Here is a 27,128-nt window from a genome sequence, read left to right on the forward strand (position 1 = left end):
AGAATCCCTACATGAAGAATTGATGCCCTGCAGAGTATGAAATCTTATACTTCAGTGCTTCCTGCTAGATGGTCCTGGGTTCTCTCAACCCTGGCAATGGTGAGTTGAATCGATTTTTAGAGATCTTTGCCAGCCTGGGTTTAAGCCACTGCTTGAGGTGCCACATCCCTTATCAGAGTGTTGGTTTGAGTCCCAGCTGCTCCACTTCCAATCCAGCTCCCTGGTGATGCACCTGGAAAGCAGCAGAAGATGGCCCAAGCACCCATCTGGGAGACCCAGATGGAATTTCTGGTTGCTGGCTTCAGCCTGGCCTAGCCACCTGGCTGTTGTGGCCATTTGGGGAGTGAACCAATGGATGGATCTCTGTTTCTACTTTCCTCTCTGTTGCTCTCTCTCTTTCTCTTCTCATTCTGTCTTTCAAATAAATAAATAAACCTTTTTTCAAAAATGCAATCTTTGGCAGTCTAACAAGTGACAGTTATGTCATGGTTGTCTTAATTTGCCTTTATGAATGTCAGTGAACTGAACATTTTTCCATATTTTAATTGACCATTTATATTTTAAATTTACCTGTTTGCAACTTTTCCCCATTTATTTTTCTTGTTGAGTCTTTACTTTTTCTTGATTTATAGGAGTCCTTGCATTATTACTGTGAACGTTCACCCTTCACCTTGCATAGTGTTGTTAATTTCTTCCTCCGTTGGTCATTAGTCTTTCAATCTTGGACCATAGAAATTCAAAAGACTTGTGGGAAAATGAGATTAAAAGATGTTTAGTTTGGTGTGAAAAAAATCTGAAATCCCTGCAGAGATTTTATGTAAGGTGCATTTTCCATGAGCTTCCTGAGACCCCTCAGGGGTGGTTTATTTTTCCCACACATTTTTAATTGATTGCCCTTGAAGTTATTTATTTACTATCACTTTGTCCTTCCTAGATCCTTTTGCTTTCATGTTTAAAAATGTTTACAGTTGAGTCTTTGATGAATTGTCTACAATTCCTCTAGATGCAAGCATCTCCTGTTTTCCTCCTATTACCAGCCACTTTCCCCAGCATTTTTGAGTGGCCCATCCTGGTCTGCAGTGGTATGAATGGCAACTTTGGTCACCTACACACACAACTGATACCCATTCTCTGCCATTCTCCTCTCTCTGCCGTCCTGGGGCACTTGCCTGGTGTCAGAGGGTACCATGCCGCCCAGCCCTGATTTAGGAAGCAGCAGGAGCTAGAACAGTGTCTCTGCTGGAGTCCAGGGAGCCGGGGAGCAGGGTGGGGGAATGGAGGCTGCATTGTAGCAACACTTGGGGAATGGGTCTATGACTCACACAGAGGCTGGGATGTCCACGGGCGGCTCCTTTGAAGCACAAAAATAAATAGGGATCTGACAGCAAAGTGGCAGGCTGCCTGGGCACTTATCCCAGGACTGTAGCACCAGGAGGATGGCTCCTGCTCCCTGGCCATGGCTGCAGGTGCTGGTGTGCTGGCCATTCGCCAAAGTCCTGTCCCCGGTTGAGAGCCCGAGGTCACCCTGGGTGAGCAGTCATCTCCAGCTGCAATCAGATTCTGCACCCAGATTCTGGTGCGCCCCAGATGCTGCCCATGACCTTCCCTCTGCTTCTTTCTGCTTTGGGCACCATCAGTTTGCTTTAGGGTGCCCCCTCAAGAGAGACTGATTCTGCCCTCTTCTGGAACTGTGGGATGTGGCTTTCTTCTAAAGAGTTGCTGTCCCGGGTTCTAATCCTGGTTGGAGCGCCGGGTACTAGTCCCGGTTGCTCCTCTTCCAGGCCAGCTCTCTGCTGTGGCCTGGGAGGGCAGTGGAGGATGGCCCAAGTGCTTGGGCCCTGCACCCGCGTGGGTGACCAGGAGGAAGCACCTGGCTCCTGGCTTCGGATCGGCCCAGCGCCGGCCATGGCAGCCATTTGGGGAGTGAACCAATGGGAGGAAGACCTTTCTCTCTCTCTCACCGTCTATAACTCTGTTTGTCTCTCTCTCTCACTGTCTAACTCTGCCTGGCCAAAAAAAAAAAAAAAAAAAAAAAAAAAAAAAAAAAAAAAAAAAAAAAAAAGTTGCTGTGTCTGCAAGCTTGAATAGAACCACATATGAGTGCATTCCTAAATTCTCTTATTATTTTTTCTAAGGATAGCTTCTGTAAATCCTGATACAATCATGTCCTTCAAAGAGAGGTGTTGGGTAGGGCATTTGGTGCAGCAATGGAAATACTGCGTGGGACACCAGCATCCCATATAGGGCCTGGTTCCAGTTCTAGCTACTGTGTTTCTAATCCAGCTACCTGCTAATGCTCACCCTGGGCCAATGTATTTATTGATTGATTTACTTGAAAGCCAGGCCAAAGCCAGGAGCCAGTAGCTTCTCCTGGGTCTCCCTCATGGGTGGCAGGGGTTCAAAAGCCTGGGCCATCCTCTGCTGCTTTCCTAGCACCATCCCCAATAAATAAAAACTTTAAAAGATCTATTCTCTCTCTCTCTCTCTTTTTTTTTTTTTTTTTTTTTTTTTTACAGACAGAGTGGACAGTGAGAGAGAGAGACAGAGAGAAAGGTCTTCCTTTTTCTGTTGGTTCACCCCCCAATGGCTGCTAAGGCCGGTGCACTGCAGCCAGCTCACCACACTGATCCAAAGCCAGGAGCCAGGTGCTTCCTCCTGGTCTCCCATGCGGGTGCAGGGCCCAAGCACTTGGGCCATCCTCCACTGCTCTCTCGGGCCACAGCAGAGAGCTGGCCTGGAAGAGGAGCAACCGGGACAGAACCGGCGCCCCGACCGGGACTAGAACCCCGTGTGCCGGCGCCGCAGGTGGAGGATTAGCCTAGTGAGCCATGGTGCTGTGGCTTAGTTGGTTAATCCTCCGCATGCGGCACCGGCATCCCATGTGGGCGCTGGGTTCTAGTCCCGGTTGTTCCTCTTCCAGTCCAGCTCTCTGCTGTGGCCCGGGAGGGCAGTGGAGGATGGCCCAAGTGCTTGGTCCCTGCACCCGCATGGGAGACCAGGAAGAAGCACCTGGCTCCTGGCTTCAGATTGGCATAGCTCTGGCCATAGCTGCCATTTCAGGGGTGAACCAACGGAAAAGGAAGACCTTTCTCTCTGTTTCTCTCTCTCACTGTCTAACTCTGTCAAATAAAAAAAAAAGGAAAGGAAAATTGTATTGTCTGTCAAGGTGTTCTGCTACATAAATTCTTGAGGAAAATAATTTTAATTGGGCGAGACTCACCCATGGGGCTCCTCACAGGTGCTCCATGGAACCTTCCTGGCAGTGCAGTGAGGCAGCGGGGCCCCTACCATTGCCTGGCCAGGGTGTGATGCTAGTCTCTCTGCTCCCAGACATCTCAACTGCACCAGCACCCAGAGGTGGGCTGGCCTCCCAGAACATTCAGCCACTGTTGTCATCCTTGCTACTTCCTTCAGCCCCTAGCCCAAGCTCCCACTGAGACTTGAGACTCGCTGAGGTTGGAAGTCTTGCTTTGGGGGGAAGTGGCAGCCCACCTGCCTCCCTCTGGGTAAGCCAGGGCCGCTGCTGGGACCTGTGCAGTTTGGATGCCTGGCTGAGGGACAAGTAGGAGCTGACAGTCAGCCCTCAACACAGGAACCTTGGCATTGGGCCAGGAGGTGAGTGGGTGCTGACCCTGCCAGAGGAAGGCATGGCTTTCTCATTTGTGTAAAGGCTCTGTAGGGACTTGCTGAAGTCACTGGCAGCTCAGAGATGTGGCCTTTGGCAATAGGAAAATAGAGCAGGTTGCTCATGCTGGTTACCAGGAGGGTCCTGTGCTCCTAGCACAGCTAATGAATTGTCAATGTGCTGCCGTTCTAGCTCCTTCTGGGAACTGTCTCTCCCCTCCTGCCTCTTAACCCCACATTGTGTTGCTGTGTCTGGAGCTGGTCGGTTGGACCCACCCTCCACTCCAGCTGTTCTCTGGGGTTTTTCTAATGAAAATTGAGAGGGTCTGTCTCTCTCTAGGAGTCAAGCTGTAAGGTTTGCAAAGTGAAAAATAGGAGTTGTGTGTGGTTAGGCTTCTTTCCTGGTAGAGAAGGTTGATCTATGGTGAGTAGGAACAAAGGTAGCGAACAAAGGTAGCTTCGTTGAGACAAGCAGAGACTCCCAAAGGGAGAAGGGGGAGTCTTGGCAGCCTGCCAGCCCCGGCTTCTCATTGTTCCCAGCACCCAGCTGCTTCCTGATTTTCCCCGTTCTGTCCCCCAGCACCCTCCACTTCCCCACCCTGTTTTCAGGAGGCTCATTCAAGCTCCATCTATATCGCTTTGAAACCAAGAGCTCTGCTTTATAGAAAAGGCAATGAAAGTGCCCCAGGACTAGCTGGGGTCCTCAGGGACTGACAATAGATGTCACTTCTCCTAGGCGAGAACCAGACGGGTCTGGGCTTCTCCGTCGCTGGGACCGCTGAGTAGGACTTAGCACCTGCTCTAGCCTTCCAGTGCGGTGAGATGTTAAGGAAACAAGTCTAGAAGGGCTTCTGGTTCACAAGAATGCCCACTTCCTGAGGATCCCTGGCCCCAGACAAAGCAGTTTTCTTTTTCAAGAGAATTGTTTTGTTTTGCTTTTAAACAACAGACTGCTATTGTATAAAAGGCATTCTTGGGATGACTTCCTTGTTGCACACATGTGAGCAAATTAAATAAGGGTGTGAGCAGAAGAAACGGTATTGAAAAAAGTACAAGGGGACTTTACAAGGTACAGGGGGAAACAGCATTTAAAAAATGAGTTTATTTTGATGTAAAAATGTTTTGAAATCCATGCACAGTTTTTTCATGATACGTAGTTCCCATGAATTTTTTGAAGTCCCTTGTGTGTGTGAGATGCAGTGTGAAGAATCTACTGAGGTTTTGGCCATGGATCATAAGATTCATGTTATTGTCTGTCTATTTTTCATGTTTGCATTAATGATATTCCTTCCATCACACTGATCAGTACCTACCTTGAGAAACCAGGGAAGCAACAGAGTCAAATGAAAGAGGTTTGAACTCAGAGTGTTTTTAGCCTTATCTGGATTTGTGAAAGTAATGCAAGGCCAACTGAAATAGATGCCGTTACTGGGAATGAAGCTGGCTGGAAATGAAGTAGGCAGACATGCAGGTTAAAATCGATTAGGTTTGGGAGCTGGACGACCATGCCTTCGCCACGCCCCTGTGTGACCTCACACCCCTACCTGCCACACCTGGATGCCCACCGGCCAATCAGGTTAATTAACCACTCCCCTTTGGAAGTGGGTTAAAAGTCTGGGACACGGTGTGTCCTGCCCTTCTCTTCTTTGCCCTGGCCTCTTGCCAGTAGGGGGCTTGCTGTAGCCCTGAGCCTCCAGGATGGGTGGCCTTCGGGCTGCCAGCCCTAGGCTTCCTGGCCTAGACGCTCCTCCACGCGGCTGGTTCCTGGTGCTCAGTATGAACCCAGATTTACCTCTCTCTCTTCGATAAAGCTCCCACTCTATGCATCTTTCGCTCTAAATAAAAGTCTAAAATGTACCATGCTGCCTCGTTTATTTATGCCTGTATTTAGCATTCTTCTCTAAATATTAGACAAGAACCCTCTTGGGCTTATTAATATCGGATATTTATTAATAAGCATATGGTGATATCGTATGGCACCCCAAATTTCGATAGCATATGTGGCACCCCAGCTGGGACGTCTGGGGAACTTTAAGGAACCACATTTTCGTATAGATTTTAGGGGGTCATCTCCGATACCAGAAACATTAAGAGAGACTCATTTCAGCTCAGGTGGAAGGCAGATGCCTCTCCTAGTAGCAGAGTCACCCTAAGCCGCCCTCAGAGAGAGGATCCCCCAGTCCACAATGTCAGGTTATTGTCTCTCAATGGAAACTGTTTCCAACAAGGATCTGGACACTTTGTACATGAGCTTGAGCTTCGTGTGTGTGTGTGTGTGTGTGTGTGTGTGTTGGGGGGGTCCTTAAGCTGCTACCTGACAGGTACCAAGCAAGATTCTACCTTGTAACGCGTATTTCTCAAGATATTTCACAATTAGAATGCTCTCAGAGTTTAGGACGCAAGAAGAAAGGCAGTGAGCGGTTGAAAGGATTGAGTCTGAAGAAGAAATTTCTTCTCTTACTAACCGTCGACAAGAGTTGGCAGACTTTCTGCAGAACTTTTCTGCGAAGGGCCAGCTAGGAAGGGTTTTGTGGCACAAGGACTCAGCACTGACTTCAGAGCCAGAGCATGGGCAACACACAGGTGACGAGCATGGCTGTGTTCCAATAAAACTTCATTTACAAAGTTTGGTAGAGGCTGCATTTGACCTGCAGGATGCCATTGGCGACCTCTGAACAAAAATAAAGGGAAGTGGTTATGAGGATTTAATAAGGAGAACCAAGTAGTGCCGTGTTGTGCATTGTGGAGAGAGGCACAAATGAAACATTTTTCAATGCTCAGGAAAGGGAAGACGTATTATCTTTTGTTGTTGATGGGAACGTTCACAGAGCAACCTTTCCCACATGCAGTTTTGTAGTTTGTACAAAATGTTTTGTGCTCAGCATTTTTATTTTTAGAAAGTTATTCTAAAGAATGATTGGGCAGGGCCGGCGCCGCGGCTCACTAGGCTAATCCTCCGCCTAGCGGCGCCGGCACACCGGGTTCTAGTCCCGGTCGGGGCGCCGGATTCTGTCCCGGTTGCCCCTCTTCCAGGCCAGCCCTCTGCTGTGGCCCGGGAGTGCAGTGGAGGATGGCCCAGGTGCTTGGGCCCTGCACCCCATGGGAGACCAGGAAAAGCACCTGGCTCCTGGCTCCTGCCATCGGATCGGTGCGGTGCGCCGGCCGCAGCGCGCCGGCCGCGGCGGCCATTGGAGGGTGAACCAACGGCATAGGAAGACCTTTCTCTCTGTCTCTCTCTCTCACTGTCCACTCTGCCTGTCAAAAAAAAAAAAAAAAAAAAAAAAAAAAAAAAAAAAAAAAAAGAATGATTGGGCAAGCCCAACAATATGGTGATGTTAACTGCAGCATTTTACAGAGACTAACATAAATGCCCAGCAGTAGACTCATTTAAATAAATTATGGTATATCTTGATGATATATATATATCACTCTAGCAATAAAATTAATGTTTTAGAGAATATCTAATAGAGTAGGAAGGAAAATGTATTGAATGCTTAAATTGTGTACAAAATAGTGTGGTAGTATGATTATAATTTTATTATAGAATATGTGTTTTATATAGATATTTACTTTAAAAAAAGATTGATTTAGTTATTTGGGAAGCAGAGTTACAGGGAGAGAGGTAGAGACACAGAGAAAGAGGTCTTCCATTCACTGGTTCATTCCCCAAATGGCTGCAACAGCTGGAGCTGCACAATCTGAAGCCAGTAGCCAGGAGCTTCTTCCTGGTCTCCCACGTGGGTGCAGGGGTCCAAGCACTCGGGCCATTCTCTGCTGTTTCCTGGGCTGTAGCAGGTAGCTGGTTTGGAACTGGAACAGCCAGGACTTGAACTGGTGACCATATGGGATGCTGACGCTGCAGGCCGAGGCTTAACCTACTATGCCATGGTGCCAGCCCCTAATATTTACTTTTAAAAGACTAGTACATGTATTTATATGTGTATATCTATGAGTGTGTGTGTGTGTGTGTATAGATTTCAAAAATTTTTGCACCAAAGTAAGCTTACCTTTTATTTCATTTCTCCATGAACTTTTGAAGTCCCATCATATATAGAAGTATGTGCATATGTTTTAAAATATTTTATGTATTTTACTAAAGGACTGTAAAAGAAATTGTAGTATATCAAACCATGGACTATCATGTGGCTATTAAATTAGGATGATCTATATGCTGATATGCAAAATGTCCATGATATATTATTAAATAAAAAGGGTTTTGTACTAAGAGGCATAGTATAAACTTATTTGTAATTTTTTATTAACTTACACAGTTATTTATTTGAAAGGCAGAGTTACAGAGAGAGGAGAGACAGAGAGAGAGAGTGAGAGAGGGAGATCCATCTGCTGGTTACTCCCCAGATGGCTACAACAGCTGGGGCTGGGCCAGGCCAAATCCAGGAGCCAGGAGCTTCTTCCAGGTCTCCCATGTGGGTGCTGGGCCATCTTCCAGTACTTTCCCAGGTGCAAAAGCAGGGAGCTGGACCAAAAGTGGAGCAGCTGGGTCTCCATATGGGATGCTGGCATCACAGGCGGAGGCTTAACCCTCTACGCCTCAACACCTGCCCTGTATTTTTTTAAGTTTATATACTCTTTTTTTTTTTACTTTTTTAAACTTTTTTTTTTTTATTTTGACAGGCAGAGTTAGTGAGAGAAAGAGAGAGACAGAGAGAAAGGTCTTCCTTTTCCGTTGGTTCACCCCCAAATGGCCACCATGGCCGGCACGTTGCGGCCAGTGCGCCAATCCGAAGCCAGGAGCCAGGTACCTCCTCGTGGTCTCCCATGCAGGTGTAGGGCCCAAGGACCTGGGCCATCCTCCACTGCCTTCCCGGGCCACAGCAGAGAGCTGGACTGGAAGAGGAGCAACCGGGACAGAATCCGGCGCCCCAACCGGGACTAGAACCTGGTGTGCCGGCGCCGCAGGCAGAGGATTAGCCAAGTGAGCCGCAGCGCCAGCCAGTTTATATACTCTTGACAGGAAGTAGGCATTTGGCCTAGCAGTTAGGATGCCTGCATCCCACATTGGAGTACCTGGATTTGACTCCTGGCTCTGGCTCTTGACCTTAGTTTCCTGCCAGTGCAGACCCTGGGAGGCGGCAGGTGAGGGCTCAGGTAGCTGGGTCCCTGCTGGAGCCACCCAAGTGGGAGACCTGGATAGGGTTCCTGGCTCCCTCCTTCAGCCCTGGCCCAGCCGTGGTAACTGTGGGCATTTGGGGAATGAACAAGCAGACAGAAGCTTTCTCTCTCTCTCTCTCTCTCTCTCTCTCTCTCTCTCTCTCTCTCTCTCTCTCTTCCCCTCTCAAATAAATAAATAAATTTTAAATGAATCTTGAGGGGTGAACCAACAGAAAAGGAAGACCTTTCTCTCTGTCTCTCTCTCTCACTGTCTAACTTTGCCTTTTCAAAAAAAAAAAAAATTAAAAAAAAAAATACACTCCCAACTAACAACTGGTGTTATATCTTGGGTGAGACAGGAAAGGGAAACTGCAAATGTGGTAATTAAAGAGCCAGTATTTGTGTTAATTCTTCCTGTCTGTGTGGATCAGGAATTTGGGAGCTGCTGAGTGGATGGTTCTGACTCCCCAGCTGGCCTCAATGGCAGGGGCTGGATCCTGGGCCTCCATCCAGATTTCCCACATAGGTAGCAGGGCCCAAGTACTTGGGCCATCATCTGCTGCTTTCCTAGGCCCATTAGCTGGAAGCTGGATCAGAAATGGAGCAGCCAGGACTCAAACCACACCTCCCACATGGAATGCCTCCATTGCAGGCAGCGGCTTAACCCACTGCACCACACAACGCCAGCTCTGTTCTCTTTTTTTAAGTATAAATTTATCTACGTATTTGAGAGGCAGAGAAAGAGAGGAGAGAGAGCTCCTATCTACTAGTGCATTCCCCAAATACCCACAACTGCTGACTATGGGCCTAGGGACTGATGCCAGGAGCAGGGCACATGATCCAGGCCTCCTGTGTAGGTGGCACAAGCCTTACTACTTGCACATCATCTGCTGCCACGCAGGGCCTGTATTGCCAGGCAGCTGGAGTGAGGAGCTGGAGCTGGGAGCTGAACCCAGGTACACATCCACTAGGCCCAATGCCTGTCCCTGCCCTCCTCTTAATATAATCACATCACCTTTTTTGTTCCCACGCTGGTTACCTTAATATAGATAATTAAAACAGGGCTAAATGCTATAAAAGCAATAAGACAGGACATTCACACAGGAGGAGGACCCACAGATTTAGTCCATAAAGTCAAAGTGAAAAGTTATATCAGATTTCAGTTGTCTTTATCGTCTGTTGGAAGTAAATGCTTCCCTCTCACAATTCACCTTTTAAGGGAAACTTCCGATGCATGGTGGAGTTTATTTTATGGCTGGAAAGAAAAATTGTATTGATACTGGAGGTGACATGATAATGCAGGAGGTGGGGAACCCCAGTGAAAGCTAAAACTGGCCACTTACCCCAGGGATTCAAGAAGAAACACGGGTTAATAGATGGAAGACCAAGCAACAGACAAAACCTGAGGGCTCAGCACAGCAGAGACTGCACGTTGCTACTCAGCTTCCGCTTAGAACCCCTGTGTTGTTGGGTGTGGAAATGTCTCTGGTGAGATAAAAACATGAGAGTTGGCAGCCTAGCCAATAAAAATGCATAGCACTGTTAAAGTTGCATTTCAGTAACAATGCATCAATGTAATACGCTCCGTGCAAGTGTTGACCCAACAGCTCTCGAAGGTGTTTACCAGTCTCCCTTGCAGGTGATGTGGTCAAAGGGAGGTCAGAAGAGCCACTGGGGAAGCCCGTAGGGAAGTCCTCCCCTGTGTCCCTTTCTTTGCCTGGAAGGCTCATGACCTTGAGGAAGGAATCCACCACCCTGGACAGGACTACAGGCAGAGCAGGGAGACTGAGAACATCACAGGGCAGCTCCACAGCCCGGACTCATCTTCCATGAGAAAAAAATAGCTTTCTTTTTTTAAAAAAATATTTATTTATTTGAAAGTCAGAATTACACAGAGAGAGAAGGAGAGGCAGAGAGAGAGGTCTTCCATCCTCTGGTTCACTCCCCAATTGGCTGCAATGGCCAGAGCCACGCTGATCTGAAGCCAGGAGCCAGGAACTTCTTCCAGGTCTCTCACATGGGTGCAGAGCCCCAAGGACTTGGGCCACCTTCTACTGCTTTCCCAGGCCATAGCAGATAACTGGATAGGAAGTGGAGCAGTTGGGACTTGAACTAGCTAGCACCCATATGGGATGCCGGCACTGCAGGCGGTGGCCTTACCCGCTATGCCACAGTACTGGCCCCAGAAAAAGATTTCTAACTTGGGTAAGCTAGTTATTTGGATCTTCTGTGTTAGGCACTTAAACTTAACCGTGACCCAAACAGCCCATGTGCCATTAGCAAAAGGTCAGAACCACTGAAAGTACCAGTCATCTCTCAGCAAGCAGTATGGAAAAAGATATCCACCGAGGGCAAAGTCACTGGCCATCAGCAAAGACCCACCCAGTCAGAGAGGTCTAGAAACAGGCATCAGAGACCTCGTCAAGCACTGGAAGTCTAACCCTCATGAAAAATGTGGGTGGAGGAAGAAGCACCCTCCAACGGGGTGCGGTCATATGGCCAGACCGTAAAATCAGGTCAGACAGACTCAAGACTACCTTGAGGGGCTGGGAGTTTAGCCTGGCAGGACAACCGCCTCTCATTTCAGAGTGCCTAGATTGCATTTCCAGTGCCGACTCCTGATTCCAGCTTCCTGCTCATGCAGACCCTGGGAGGCAGCAGGTGATGGCTCAAGTAATTGAGACCTGGACTGACAACAACCCCAGTTGTTGCAGGAATCTGGGGCCAGAGGGCGTGAATCAGCAGATTAGAGCTGTCTCTTTCTATGCCTACCTTTCTCCCTCTACCTTTCTGCCTCTCAAATAAAATGTTGCAAAAGGAATAACATATGAACTCATGTAACAACTTGGGTGGATTATCAGGAAGTTACATTGAGTGAGAAAAAGCCAAACAAAAGGTTACCTACTATGAGGTTCCATGTATTTAATACTAGTAAAATAAATGATTAGTGTGCAGATTAATGGTTGGTAGGGGATAGGGCAGGAGGCACTGGGAAGGAAGTGGCTGAGAGTTAGCATGCAGGAGTGGAGAGTCCTTGTGATGGAGCTGTTGGCCCTAGAGGCCACACAGACCTGTACATGTGATAAAACTGCCAGGACTACACCTCCCCCCCTCCCCCCGCCCCACACACACATGAGTGCCTGCACAGTTGGTGAAACTGAAATTGGGTTGATGCATTACCTCGGTGCCTGTTTTTTGGCTGTGAGATTGCACCACAGCCCTGGAAGACGTTATCACTGGGGGAAATTGGAAGAAGGTTTACAGTGTTTCTCTGTGTTCCTTCTCAACGCTGCAGGTGAGTCTGCCATAATCACAAAACCAGAAGCTACCACAAGAAAACCCGGGTCGCCCTGGGACACAGAGCCCTGAGCGTGCGTGTGAAGACAGAACTCACGCACTAAGCAAAAGAGGGGAGCTGAATAAGCAAATGCCAAGGGTTCTTCTACTTCAGATCCTTTGATTTCTTTTTCCTTTTTTTTTTTTCCTTCTTCTTCACATTTCTTTCCATTTTCCATATACAAGATAAGCCTTAGGCTTCCCGCTGGAACCCGTGGTCATTGTTTCAGTGATGAAAACCGAGAGCTCGTTGGCCCCAAAGGCCACCGTACTGTAGTCTCTGCCCAATTCTGTTCTTTGTAGTCCGGAAAATCAAACCCTGGATGCTGTTTTGCCTTCTCTTCCAAGCCCCACCCCTCCCGTGCTCTATTTCGACTTGCCTTTCCCTGGAAGATTCCGTGAGAGTTCTTGATTTCACTTGTTCTACTTTCAGCTGACGCACCCTTTGTTGGGTTCCCCAATCAGCCGGCAAGGCTGGCATCTGCAAGTGGCGCAAGGCACACCTGAAAAGAACTGGAAATTCGGTGCTGGTAAACCTAGACTTTGTGCACCCACTACCTAAGTGGAGAAACTGGACTCAGTTGAACTCTTACTTTAGTGGGTGTAGTAGTCATTGTTTTGAAACTGTGTAAGAGGAAAACTTTTTTTTTTTTTTTTTTGACAGGCAGAGTGGACAGTGAGAGAGAGAGAGAGACAGAGAGAAAGGTCTTCCTTTTGCCGTTGGTTCACCCTCCAATGGCCGCTGGAGCCGGCGCACTGCGCTGATCTGAAGCCAGGAGCCAGGTGCTTCTCCTGGTCTCCCATGGGGTGCAGGGCCCAAGCACTTGGGCCATCCTCCACTGCACTCCCGGGCCACAGCAGAGAGCTGGCCTGGAAGAGGGGCAACCGGGACAGAATCCGGCGCCCCGACCGGGACTAGAACCCGGTGTGCCGGCGCCACAAGGCGGAGGATTAGCCTAGTGAGCCGCGGCACTGGCAAGAGGAAAACTTACTGTTAATAATTCTTCACTGGCTTTGAAGGAAAATGGATCCCAATTAGCTAGAAAATCAATCTGAGGGCCTTGGGCACCTGGCATAAGGAATAGCAAGTTGCTACCATGCAGCTTTGGAACCAACGACTGGGTAACAACTAAAGTGTTTGACGTGAACCAGAATTTGAGGGTGGGGGGGATCCAAGAAGGCAGGGAGGGTTGTCAGGAAGGTTTAATGCGAGAGGCAAAAGGTGTTTTTAAGGACAAAAATCGATTTTGAAAGAAGAGATTAGCCATGGAGTCAGCCTCTCTCTCTTGCTCTCACTTGCTCTCTCAATAAGCTGTTCTATTGCCCAGTGGAATTTTCAAAAAAAAAAAAAAAAAAAAGCTGCTTGAATGAATAACAGTTTTGTTAAATGGAATTTTGTTCAAGAAGAGCTTAAAGAAGAGAATGGCATAAAAGTTAGAAGCAGAAGCATGAAGACACAAAAAATATTTCAGTTTGCAGAAAATCAGTTTATTCCTTCAACTGTAAAGGGGGAAAAGTTGAGGAAATACCATTAAGATGCTAGTTTGAAGGGGCACCGAAGGAGGAGCTTATCCGAGTGCGTAGCTGCCTTATGCAACACCACTCTTTCCTGAATGCAAAGCCTGTCCTACAATCAGTGCAGCTGATGGAAGGATTTTCATAGTGGGACTGCCTGTGGGTGAGTTCAGGGGCACAGTTATTGTTCTTAAATAATAGTTTGTACAACTTTTAGCATATTTTATTTATAGCTTGACCTTCCTATTTGATAAAAATCAGTAGGAACCAGTACAATGAAAACACTGATACTTTTCATAAAAATACGGATCCATCAATTTAATGTAATTGAGAAATGAGATCCCAAAGATAGGAGATCCAAGAAGAAAATGGCCAACTGGAACTTGTCAGCCTGGACCCAGAGAACAGCCAAGCTGGGGGCGGAAGAGGTGGCATTTGCCACAGCAGGTATCTGCTTGGGACGTCTTTATCCAACGTGGGAGTGCCTGGTTCAAGTCCTGGCTCCTTCACTTCTGATCCAACTTCCTGCTCATGGACTCCCTGGGAGGCAGCAGAAGATGACTCGAGTCCTTGAGTCCCTGCCACCCACGTGGGGAACCCTGATGGGGTTCCTGGCTCCTGGCTTCGGCCTGGCTTGACCCTGGCTGTTGCGGGCATTTGGGGAGTGAACCACTAGATGGAAGCTCTCTCTCCATCTGTCTCCCTGTATATCTCTGCCCTCTGAAGAACATGAAAATAAATTAATTTTGAAAAAAGATTATAGCATAAAAGAGAACACTCCTAAAAATATCCACAAGGGAGAGGTGGGGGGACTAGAGCAGGAGGACAGGAAATCCAGAGTAGAGTTGTCAAGAAAAAAATGGAAGGCACTGAATGATGATGCATCTGGTGTTTGGAAAATACCTCTGGCTAGAAGCACAGTAGATTGATAGGGAAAAAATAAGGATTATGAACATGGAAAATTAAGCGAAATGAAAAGGAATGAGACAGTGACTAACTCTAGGAAAAATAAAAAGATATAAAGCAAACAGAAGCCCGCATAATTATAATACACCACTCATCTCACTAGTAAACAACAATTGCAGTGATAATAATGAGTCCTATTGATTTACCCCTAATTGTGATTTGATTGCTGAGGGCATGAAACTGGAGAAGCAGAGTTAAGTTTTATCTTCCAGGAGAGAAGTCAGTAGGTTCCTAAAACTGATAGGTCAAGAAATAGCCCTAGAAGTATATCATTTAGCAATGTGTCAAAATAAACAGGTAAAAAATGGAAGGCAGCTGTTAGGACCTGTGTTGGGGATGGGTGCAGAGTGAAACGGAAGTTGCTATTTTCCTTACAAGCCTCTTCACTGTGTGATTGTTTTGGCTGTATATATATTATTTTTACAGAAATTTAATTAACTCATTAGATTTAAAGTTTTAAAAGTAGGGGACTGGCCACACCTGTGTTTGGGGAGGGTTAAGGTACCGTCTGCTACTTTGAGCCGCTTTACCGTGTGAAATCCGTGACACTGACAGAAATCGTGACTGAGCTTCTGAAGATAACGTTCTCACCGCCGGGAGCCAGAGAGCGGATATTTCAGGACCTACCTGTGGGGATGCGTGTGGTGAAGCAGCCCACCTGCACCGAGCTAATTTTCACTTCTGCCACTGCCTGGGGACTTCTGCCTTTCTCTTCTGAGTCCAGCTGCTCAGCTCAGAAACTTCTGTTAATTCCAAAACCCGATGGTTTTATCAGCGTAGGGTGCTTTGGCTTGGCTCCGTGAAAGTCTTTTTTCTTCTTTGCTTGGCCTGTGCTAAGTTTACCTTCTCATCTTTCTGGAAACCCATTTTCCTTTCCAAAAAAAAAAAAAAAAAAGAAAGAAAGAAAGAAAGAAACTATTAGTTCAGCCAACAAGCATTTTGTAGGCCACTGCAATGGGTCAAATCTTACGTTACAAGCTGGAGACACAGAACAATCTATGAGTCCATTTGGGCAGAGGGGATAGGTTCCTAAGCCAAAGTTTGGGTTTCTTTTAGGGGGCAAGGGTGCCAATGACCATTTTTTCTTCTAGGAACACACAAGGAATGATGAGGAGGCAAAGAGAGAGGACTTGGACTCCTGTCCTGATCCAGACAGTGGCCACCCCCACATCCCAGGTAAGGCCGTGGAAAGCTGGGTGTTAGAGCCCGAGTTTTGAGTCTGCTGGGGCTACAGAGGGGCTTCCTCCCATACACTCTGATTAGTAGGTCTTGCTTCCTGCATGCTCAGGCACCCTGTTGTGAAGACACGGGCAGGGCCTTGGAAACAGATCACAAGTCTACTCACCCACGCCACAGGCCAAAGCAAGGCGGAGCCCCCGGGTGCCTGCCACGCCCCCAGGCAGGGAGGCAGAGTCTGCCAACCTGAACTTGGAAGGGAAGGAGTGGGCAAGGTGGGAGCATGGACATTTAGCCTTCAGCAGGGGTGCAGCTCACCAGTGAAACTGGCCCAAGCCACGTCAGCTCAGTCACTGCTGTGAGAAGCAACCAAAACGGGGCCAAGTGGAGAGCAGGCAGAAGTGCCCAGGAGGTGCCCTCTTTCCTGGGCTAAGGCAGACACACACTGAAAGGGAGGACGGTCCCTCCCTCTCCGCCTTCCTAACCCACGGATCTTCTTTCTTCTTTTCTTAAAATACTCAGAAACACAGAAGTAGAAGTGCTTGGTGTTCAACTAGATCATAATTAGACACATTTCCCGATATTCATTAGCTTATGAAAATACTGAAAAAGAAAATCTGTTAATGTAAATGAACATATGCCCCTTCCCCTGGAAAGTGCATACTTCAGGGATAATTGACCTCAAGGTTTTTGGGAGCCCCATATTCTTAGCCCTGTGGTCATATCACATAATCTCACTGGGCTTTTGGGGGAATTGAGTGAATTTAAAACCTATTAGGTGGGGGCTGGCGCCACGGCTCACTGGGCTAATCCTCTGCCTGCGGCGCCAGCACCCCGGGGTTCTAGTCCCGGTCAGGGCACCGGATTCTGTCCCAGTTGCTCCTCTTCCAGTCCAGCTCTCTGCTGTGGCCCAGGAGTGCAGTGGAGGATGGCCTAAGTACTTGGGCCCTGCACCCGCATGGGAGACCAGGAGGAAGCACCTGGCTCCTGGCTTTGGATCGGCGCAGTGTGCCGGCCGTAGCGGCCATTTGCGGGGGTGAACCAACAGAAAAAAGGAAAACCTTTCTCTCTGTCTCCCTGTCTCTCTCTCACTGTCTAACTCTGTCAAAAAAAAAAAAAAAGTATAAGGTGGGAAAAATAGCAGCTGGCCTATAGGGAGAGCCTTAGCTGCTGCTGTTATTTGTGGGGAGCAACCGGACTAGACTGAGTTACTGGAATTAAGACTTATTCTATGCATCTGCTCTCCCACAATATGGCGCTGGGAGAGAAGTAAACAGCTTCCGCACAGCTGCCTCCAGTTCAACTAATAAACTGTAGGACTTGCTATTGATTGGAGGAGAGCAGCGTACTCGGCGTGTGGGCAGCCGAGTTAGGATTGGCGGAGGAGGACTGTAAAGGAGGAGAGAGACGGCATGCACCAGGAACATCTATGGGGAACATCTAAGGGGAACACCTGTGCAGCCCCCGAGAAGAGCCGGCCGGCGGTGTGCCGCTCCCCTGCGGAAGTGGGGAATGTGGCTAGGGGGAACTGCCCTTCCACGGAGGTGGAAGGGATAGTAGCCAACCCGGGAAGAACCAGCAGCAAACCCGGGGAGGGCCGAGCAGACGAAAGAACAGCGCAGGGTCCTGTGTTGCTCCTCCACGAAGAGGGGGAGCGACAGTTATTATTAGTTTGCATTTGTGTTCTGTATCACCAGAACCATCCCGTTTGCTGTACATGACGCCCTGTAGAGAAGTGAGGCACGTCTCATTCCTCTTCACAGACCGAGTTGCCCAGGACGCCATGCCTGCAGCTTGGGTGCTCCGATTTCCAGTTCAACACCCTTTCTACCGCCACGTGCGTTCGCTTCCCGTGCTCCGTAACTTATAAGACTGCGTATCTCACCTTCTCCATGGAAACTCCCAGATGTTGACAAAGGAGGAATTCAGAATTGTCCTGCTCTGCCAGTGAAAGTCTCTAGCTTTTGAGTCATACACAGTATTTGGCTTTGCAGTTTCCGTCCCAAATCAGTAAGTGTGTTATACAGTGGATAAACATGGGCTTTCTGTCTTGCACACAAAATGTCCCACCTGCTGCTTGCTCTATTCCTCAAAGCATTATGGGAGAAGGAGAATGAAGGGCGCAGGAGGTTGGTTTGGCCTATTGGGCTGGGTAGGGGCTGGGCCAGGAGTCTCTGCTTCTCAGGCACATCTTTCATCTTTAAAGAGATAAATGTGTACAATATAGATAAGAACGTACATACCTAGAAGATACATCTATATCCCTATGTATGTACACACACACACACACACAGATGTAAGTACATAATTGGGACCACACTCTGCAAGGTAGTGTTCTTGCTTAAGAACATGCCGTGAACGTTTTCCTAAGTCCCACTGCAAACCCGGCGTGCCGAGGCCTATCCAGTGAGGGGATCATTTACTGCACACAATAAGGAATCCAGAGGTCAGCAGTCCAAGGCTCCCTTCCCAAAGTCTTCCCAGACCCATGTGTCTTCCAGGTTGTCACTCTGCCTTCCTTAGCTGTGGCTTTACACCTAGGGCTTATCACCTCCTTGTCACAAAATGACTGCTGTAAGAGGAGAAAATGCCAGGTGCACAAGGCCCATGTCAGGACACTGCTGATGGAAGAGCTCTCCCAGAATCCCACCTGTCTAGTCCCACTGTCCACTCTCCCAGCCAGAACCGGGTCACATGGCTGCCAAAGCCACCAGGGAAGCTGAGTGTCACTGGCTGTGTTTGTCAGGAAGCAGGTGCCGAGATGGAGTTTGGTGTGCCAGAGGGTTCAAGGAGGCTAGCAGAAAGTAGACATGAGCCCGGGGAAGCAATACAACGTCTCTGCCAACGTCTTGGCTGCTCAGTGTGCGGCTCTAAAACAGAGATGAGCCATTAGGGAAGTCCTGTGCGTGGCGAAGAGGCTAGGCCTTGGCTTAGTCATCGACCCAGGGCTGCTTTGCAGTGGCCAGGGGCTAATAACTAGATGCTGCCTACTCACCCCAGGAAATAGATTTTTGTTATCATTGTTAGTTTTAAGATTTTGTTTATTTGTTTGAGAGGTAGAGTTACAGGCAGAGGGGGGAAAAAGAGAGAGAGAGAGGTCTTCCATTTGGAGCTGTGCCTATTTGAAGCCAGGAGTCAGGAGCTTTTTCCCATGCAGGTGCAGGGGCCCAAGCACTTGGGCCATCTTCCACTGCTTTCCTAGGCCACAGCAGGGAGCTGGATTGGAAGAGGAGCAGCAAGGACTCGAACGAACCACCGCCCATTTGGGATGCAGGAAGAGGCTTAGCCCAATACACCACAGTGCCGGCCCTGGGAGATACAGTTTTGTAAAATTTATTTTATTTTATGTATTTAATTCATTTGAGATGTAGACAGATAAGACAGAGAGCTCCTATCTACTGGTTCATTCCCTTAAATGCCTGTAATGGCCGGAGCTGGGCCAGGCACAGCCGAGAGACAGGAATCCAATCCAGGCCTCCCACATGGGACTGGCTGGGATTCAACCACCTGATCCATCACCTGCTGCCTCCCAGAGTGTGCATCAGCAGGAAGCTGGACTCAGGAGCAGAACCAGTACTGAAACCCAGGCACGCCCATAGAGGATGCAGATTTTCCAGGCAGTACCTTAACTGCTGTGCCCAATACCCACTCCAGAAATGTCATTTTTAAGTTGGGAATGTTGCCACCCTAGAGAAATGTAGAATTTTGTTCATTAAGAAGGATAAAGGGGGGTGGGCGCTGTGGCACAGTGGGTTAACGCCCTGCCTGAAGTGCCGGCATCCCATATGGGCATCGGTTCTAGTCCCAGCAGTTGTTCTTCCGATCCAGCTCTTGACTGTGGCCTGGGATAGCAGTAGAAGATGGCCCACATCCTTGGGCCCCTGCACCCACATGGGAGACCTGGAAGAAGCTCCTGGCTCCTGGCTTCAGATCGGCCCAGCTCCGGCCATTGTGGCCATCTGGGGAGAGAACCATTGGATGGGAGACTTTTCTCTCTCTGCCTCTCCTCTCTCTGTGTGTAATTCTGACTTTCAAATAAATAAATAAACCTTTAAAAAAAAAAAGAAGAAGGATGAAGGGGCACTGTGCGGGCTCCTGTTGTGTCTGGCAGCTTTTGTTCAGGCTCCTGCTTGGGTGACAAGGACACTCTTGCCAGTTACAGATGTTTGTTGAACAGGTTTTTCCTTGTGTGTCTCATGGTAGAAGGGTGTTCAGTAGAGAAGTGCCTTGTTAAGTAGATGTTGGGTAATTCAGAAAGAAGTGGGCCCAGTACCAAGGTGAAATACTGGACACAGGCCATGACGGAAATGAGGAAGCAAGAAGCTTGCTTTTTGTCCTTGCTCCTGAAGCGTCGACTTCTTTAGAAGTCCCTGGCATCATCAAAGATTTCCCTCTGGGCTCATAAAGACTTAGCTAATGGATGTGTGGTTGATAAACTGGGGAGAGACCAATTACGCGATCTTTTCCCCATGAGGCTGGATAATGCAAAGTCTCATTCAAAAAGGGAGTTCTGCAGGGGAGACAGAGACCAGTGGAGAAAAGGATTTAGGAGCTGTAGGTTGGTTCATTTGGGATGTTGACTGTTTTCTGTTTTGCTGAAGTTGTTTCCGCTGATATGAATATGACTAATGCTATCGAGGGAAGTTCCTGTCTACAGTAGCAGACAAATGCATCTAGACCTCTGCAGACACATTCAAGAGTCATTAGGAAGCCGGCGCCACGGCTCACTAGGCTAATCCTCCGCCTTGCAGCACCGGCACACCGGGTTCTAGTCCCGGTCGGGGCGCCGGATTCTGTCCCGGTTGCCCCTCTTCGAGGCCAGCTCTCTGCTGTGACCCGGGAGGGCAGTGGAGGATGGCCCAAGTGCTTGGGCCCTGCACCCCATGGGAGACCGGGATAAGTACCTGGCTCCTGCCATCAGATCAGTGCGGTGCGCCAGCTGCAACGCGCTGGCCACGGCGGCCATTGGAGGGTGAACCAATGGCAAAGGAAGACCTTTCTCTCTGTCTCTCTCTCTCACTGTCCACTCTGCCTGTCCAAAAAAAAAAAAAAAGAGTCATTAGGAAGTTCGGCAAGAGCACCGACTTTCGGGGCCTGTGCCTTGAACATGGAGCCGGCTGGTTGGTTAATGCTGAAAGTTAGTGGTATGTATATGAATAAAACCTCAAAATAGGGAAATCTGACATAATAGGGAATACATTTGGGCCTTGGCTAATCTTAGAAAACTGATGAATCATTTATTCTCCTAATTAGTTTCTTTAAAGTGTAACCAGGGTTTGCTATCTATCAGTAATTAGTACCTGCATTCAACTCTTTCTCTCACAGAGAAAGAACAAGATCAGTTTTAAATTGGCAGTGAGCAGTTAGAGGTTTTTCAAAAATGCTTTTAATTTTCAATAGCACACGTTTCCTGGAGGATAGAGAATGAATAAAATCACCCCTAATTTCATCAATTAGAAGTAAGCAACATTATAAACTATATTCTTTCAATCATCCCTAACATTGACACAATTTGTTTTATGCAGATGACTTATCTGTATAAAAAAGTTCTGTACATATATGTAGGTGAGCTTTCATGTACATATACTCTTCTAGATAATATTTTTTAAAGATTTATTTATTTGAAAATCAGAATTACAGAGAGAGAAGGAAAGAGAGAGAGAGAGAGAGAGAGAGAGAGGTCTTCCATCCTCGGGTCACTCCCCAATTGGCCGCAATGGCTGGAGCTGCGCTGATCCAAAGCCAGGAGCCAGGAGCTTCCTCCAGGTCATCCCACATGGGTGCAGGAGCCCACGGACTTGGACCATCTTTTACTGCCTTCCCAGGCCAGAGCAAAGAGCTGGATCCGAAGTAGAGCAGCCAGGACTTGAACCAGCACCCATAAGGGATGCCGGCACTGCAGGCGGTGGATTTACTTGCTATACCACGGTGCTAGCCCCTCTTCTAGATAATTCACTGGAACCATGCACCCTGTTGCTACACCTGACAAGACAGCTTGAACATTTTTTCATGCCATTGAGTTTCCCCTACAGCACACTTTTCGAAAGCTTCATCGAGTTCCAACTCATTCAACCAAACCCTTATTACTGAACACTTAATTCTTTCTGCAGTTTTGTTATTGAAAGCAATGATGGGTAATCTTGTAACTCCTGCCCCTCCTGATTGATCTTGCCAGGGTAAATGCATAGGCGAGGATGAACACTCTTGGGCTAGCCCTTGCTTCCGCCTGCCCAGAATTCCTTGCCTTTTCAGGTGACAGAACTGACCTCCCGCCCCAGAAACTCATTTCCTTGTAGAATTGCCCCTCCCCAAGCTGGGAAACTTCTCTCCATGGCTGGGAATGATCAGAGCGCCATTTTCCCCAGACACATGGCTGGCCCGGGCACAGTCATAGGATCCAGTAGGCCAGTAAGAGGGGATTTTTGTATGTCTGATAGGGGTGCTTGGTTAGAAACATATCCTATCTTCTGAAATGTTTAACTGGCACCCGAGAGTGAGTAAGATTGGCACCCACCAGGGTCTCTTGATGCCTACACAGGGGAAAGCAGAGCTGAAAGGGAGCCTCCTGGTTCCAGCCCTGCCCAGAGCAAAATGCTCCCCTAGACTTGTCCAAGTACTTGACCTAATCCATTTCCCTTTTCCTTGATCATACTTTGAACTGCCTGTCTGTCTCTAGCAACCAAGACTGACTCATGTAAACACTGTTGAGCTTTTGGTTCATATTTCAAATTACCTCCCAGAATGATATTACCAAATATACCTGTGGAATGGGGACTTTTAAATTGCACTGATGTGGATACAACTACAAGACAGCGTACAACTACAATAGGAATTAGTCTTCCCTCTGCTTTCCACACCTCCATCCCCTTCTGACAGAAGAAAGCACTTTGATCAAATCGTTGCATTCACGTGTGTAAAGTGAGGGTGGTGAGGCAGAGATTGAGCTACACTATTTGTACATCAGGCTGAGTAAAAGTCCTCACCATCAAGGGGGCAAAGGGAAGCCAATGTTCCTGCAGCCAGTTACATAGTGGGTCTGTGTATTATTCAGCTTTTTGTTACAATAGCAAAATGCCTAAGACAAGTGACTTATGAATAAAGAAGGATTATTTTGTGTGTTTTTTTTTAAAGATTTGTGTATTTGAAAGGTAGAGTGACAGAGTGGGGGAGAGGCACAGAGAAAAAGAGAGATCTTCTATCCATTGGTTCACTCCCCACATGGCTGCAGCAGCCAGGACTGGGCCAGGCTGAAGCTGGGAGCTAGGAGCTTCATCGGGGTCTCACAGGGGCACAAGCACTTGGGCCATCCTCTGCTGCTTTTCCAGGCACACTAACAGGGAGCTGGATCAGAAGTGGAGCTGCCCATGAGCTGAATCAGAGATGCCAGTGCCACAAGCCGTGGCTTAACCTTGCCAGCCTCAAGCAGGTGCATTTCTGCTCACACTTTTCAAGGCTCACAGTCCCAGATTGGGTGGCCCCACCAGCTTGGCGTCTAGTGCTAGCATTGCTGCTGGCAGAGTCCTGGGGCTGTGCAGGGCATCACACAGCATGGGAGTGTGTGTGTGTGTGTGTGTGTGTGTATGTATATGTATATATTCATGTGGTCTCTCTTTATAAAGTCACCAAGATTTAATCATGGGGCCTCCACCCTAGCAACCCAATCTGATCCATTCAATTCTCAGAGATGGCACCTGCAGGCACCAGATTTGGGTCAAATTTCCATCCTTTTAGTACCTTTATCATGGGACTCTGGGGACCAAGCCTTGAGCACATGGGCCTTTAGAAATACATGAAAAACAACCACACCATTGCAGTCTCTGACACTTTATTTTCTTCCCAACCTCCGAAGGGAAAGGTAAGAGAAGGGTGAGTTTCAAGAGAGGAGTTAAATTATTCAGGAGGAAGCTGTCAACTTCCAGCCACTGAGCGGAAGCAGAGCATTTCAGAAAGAACCTATGTGCCCAGACTAGGTGGGACCTAAGTGTTGGGACCAGATTAAAGAGACAGGCCAGGGAGCAGCTGGGGGAAGATGTGGGTGGGGAGGCTGGAGCAACACTGGGAAAAACAAGTCAACTCTAACTCATCGCTGGGGTGAATGGAAAGCAGCATTTATTACTCCAGTTTTCCTGCCAGCTCCTTATGGAGCTGTGGAAATGAAAATCAGTTCCAGTCTCACTGAAGGAGTTTCCGTCCTGTTAGATGAAATTCACAGGAGGCCAAGGATTTGGGCTGAACTCCTGTGCCAGGTTCACCAGACCCAAAACAAGATGGAGTCACTCATGCTAAAGGGCCAAACTTAAAATAAGTTGTTCATTTGATCTCCCAAGAGATCAGGAGATGGAGAAGCCAAATCACTCAACAGGCCAGTTTTAGCCAGTTTGTAGGGAAATCGCTTCTGCCTTAACCTTATAAGGAAAGTAACTTCAAAGTTACCAAAATACTTTTTGTCCCTTCTTTCTGCTTTATTTAGCCCCTTTCTGCTCACAAAACCCACGTCCTCTGCTGAGCTCACTAGAACACTTTTCTAAATTTTTGGAAGAGGTTGCTGCCCCAAATCAGGCATTGCAAGCAAAAGCCATTCTATCGTTTCGTTAGCTATACTGTAATTTCATCTTTTGACTGTCCTCAGAGGGAAATGGAAACAGTTCTTTCATTAGCGGTGGCCCATCTAATATGATGTTTCTGAGATGCACATTGTGCCAGTGGCCAGCTGAAATTCCCGCATCACTAGTGGACAGCCTATTGTTTTTTTTTTTTTTTTAAGCTTTGTTTATTTATTTGAAAGTCTGAGTTACACAGAGAGAGTAGGAGAGAGAGAGAGACAGAGAGAGACAGAGAGGTCTTCCATCCGCTGGTTCAATCTCCAATTGGCCGCAATGACCAGAGCTGCACCAATCCGATGCCAGGAGCCAGGAGCCTCCTTTAGGTCTCCCATGCAGGTGCAGGGGCCCAAGGACTTGGGCCATCTTCTACTACTTTCCCAGGTCATAACAGAGAGCTGGATTGGAAGTGGAGCAGCCGGGACTTGAACCTGTACCTATATGGGATACCAGCACTGCAGGCGGCAGCTTTACCCGTTTTGCCACAGCGCCAGCCACAGCCTATTGTTTCCTGTGGGTGGTTTGTTCACTCACCCTTTAGTATACTTTTTTTTTTTAAGATGTATTCTATTTATTTGAAAGACAGAGTTACAGAGAGAGGTATAGCCAGAGAGAGAGAGAGAGAGAGAGAGAGAGAGAGAGAGAGGTCTTCCATTCTGTTGGTTTACTCTCCAAATGACCACAAAGGCCGGAGCTGAGCCAGGAGCCAGAAGCTTCTTCTGGGTCTCCCACGTGGGTGCAGGGGCCCAAGGTCTTGGGCCATCTTCTACTGCTTTCCCAGGCCATAGCAGAGAGCTGGATTGGAAGAGGAATAGCTGGGACTTGAACCAGCGACCATATGGGATGCCAGCGCCACAGGCTGGTAGTCCTGGTGCCACAGGACTACCACTGGTGCCACAGTGGTAGTCCTTCATATACTTCTTCAAATGTTTTGTGGCTCATAAAATTATAAAAGAAAAAAGTGAGGAGAGAAGATGAACTTCAGAGGAACAGGAAAGGATCAGGAAGTTGTGAGGGGAGTATGTCCTGTTCTTTACCTAATGGAAGTGAATTACTAAGACGGTTTATTTCTGCTTAAGCTTTTTATTGATTTTTAAGAAAGAAAGTCCTTCGTATCATGATCCAATCAATGTTGTAGGCACATTTGTAGTACCTTTGCTTGTAATGGCTGCTGGGACGGCCCTCCAGTGCTGGGAGGTTGGCAGCCAAGGTCACCCCCCGACACACACCCAGACTGCTTCATTTAAAAAATGTCTCTCTACGGAACAGTTGAGTAAGGACCAGCCAGCTCTGCATTAGACATTTTGGAGGCATTATCCAGAGTTCTGAGAATGGAAAAATGTCTCCAACAATCCATAGCTGTTTGGGCAAAGAAAGCACAGGGATACAGAGAGGAACTAACTAATAGCCAAGAATCAACACAAGATCTGGAAACTGGCCAAGGAGCTCCCCATCTCTCACTTGCACTGGCTGCCCTTCTAGGTGACTTGACCTGAATACAAATTTGATCTGAATTCTAGCTCCGCTCAGTTCAGGCTGGGACATCACAGAGAAATTAGGCCTGTCCGCAAACCCCTTCCCCTAACTCTGCTGCTCCAGCGGCAGTAACTGAAACAAAACACAGGTGGGGCAAGATGCAAAAAGCATATTTAGAAAATCTGAAAGAATCAACAACAATGACAAAAAACTGAATTAGTTCAGGATATAAACTTTATATTCAAAAGTCCATCTCTTTCTTATAGACCGACAAGGAACAAGTGGAATTTGAAATAAAAAACAGTGCTGTTAAGCACACCTCAAAGTGAAATGCTCAAGTGTAAATGTAGCAATATGTACACAAGATCTAGAAAGGAAACACAGAACTCAGGTTTGAGAAATAAAAACATAACTAAATGAATGGAGAGATACTCCATGTTCCTAGATAGGAAGATTTAATATGGTCAGCATCTCAATTCTTCCCAACTTCGTCTTCAGATTCAATGCAATACCAGTCAAAATTCTAGAAATATTATCTGTGGGTACCAACAAACTGGTTCCAAAGTTAGGCCGGCGCCGCGGCTCACTAGGCTAATCCTCCGCCTAGCGGCGCCGGCACACCGGGTTCTAGTCCCGGTCGGGGCGCCGGATTCTGTTCCGGTTGCCCCTCTTCCAGGCCAGCTCTCTGCTGTGGCCAGGGAGTGCAGTGGAGGATGGCCCAGGTGCTTGGGCCCTGCACCCCATGGGAGACCAGGAAAAGCACCTGGCTCCTGGCTCCTGCCATCGGATCAGCGCGGTGCGCCGGCCGCAGCGCGCTGGCCGCGGCGGCCATTGGAGGGTGAACCAACGGCAAAGGAAGACCTTTCTCTCTGTCTCTCTCTCTCTCACTGTCCACTCTGCCTGTCAAAAAAAATAAATAAATAAAAAAAATAAAAAAAAAATAAAAAAAAAATAAAAAAAAAAACAAAGTTAATGTGGAGAGGAAAGATATCCAAAACCAAGTTGCAGGGCTGATACTGTCTGGCTCTGAGATTTACTATAAAGCTACAATAATCAAGACAATGTGATTTGATGAAAGAATAGACAAATCAATGGAACAAAATAGGGACTCTAGAAATAGCTGATATAAATATAATCAACTGAACTTTGACAATGAAACAAAGGCAAGAAAAAAAATAAGGTTTTCAGCAAAATATGCAGGGCCAACTAGATATCCACATGCCAAAGAAAAAAATATAGATAGACCTTATACTCTTCAGAAAAATCACTTCAAAGTGGACCATAGACCTAAAGTAAAATGTAAAAAAAAAAAAAAAAAAAAAA

The 27,128-nt window shown here is 47.6% G+C and overlaps 1 long non-coding RNA gene across 2 annotated transcripts; it reads left to right on the top strand.

The window, feature by feature from the left end:
• Window positions 1–27,128, top strand: LOC138843889 (uncharacterized). 2 transcript variants are annotated; one of them, XR_011379041.1, is made up of 3 exons: window positions 1–99; window positions 15,645–15,729; window positions 17,427–27,128. It is a non-coding gene; the product is annotated as an uncharacterized lncRNA (long non-coding RNA). The 2 variants fall into 2 exon arrangements; XR_011379040.1 differs by having other exon boundaries at window positions 17,493–27,128.

This window comes from Oryctolagus cuniculus, chromosome 9, assembly GCF_964237555.1.
Source record: "Oryctolagus cuniculus chromosome 9, mOryCun1.1, whole genome shotgun sequence".
NCBI classification, from domain to species: Eukaryota; Metazoa; Chordata; class Mammalia; order Lagomorpha; family Leporidae; genus Oryctolagus; species Oryctolagus cuniculus.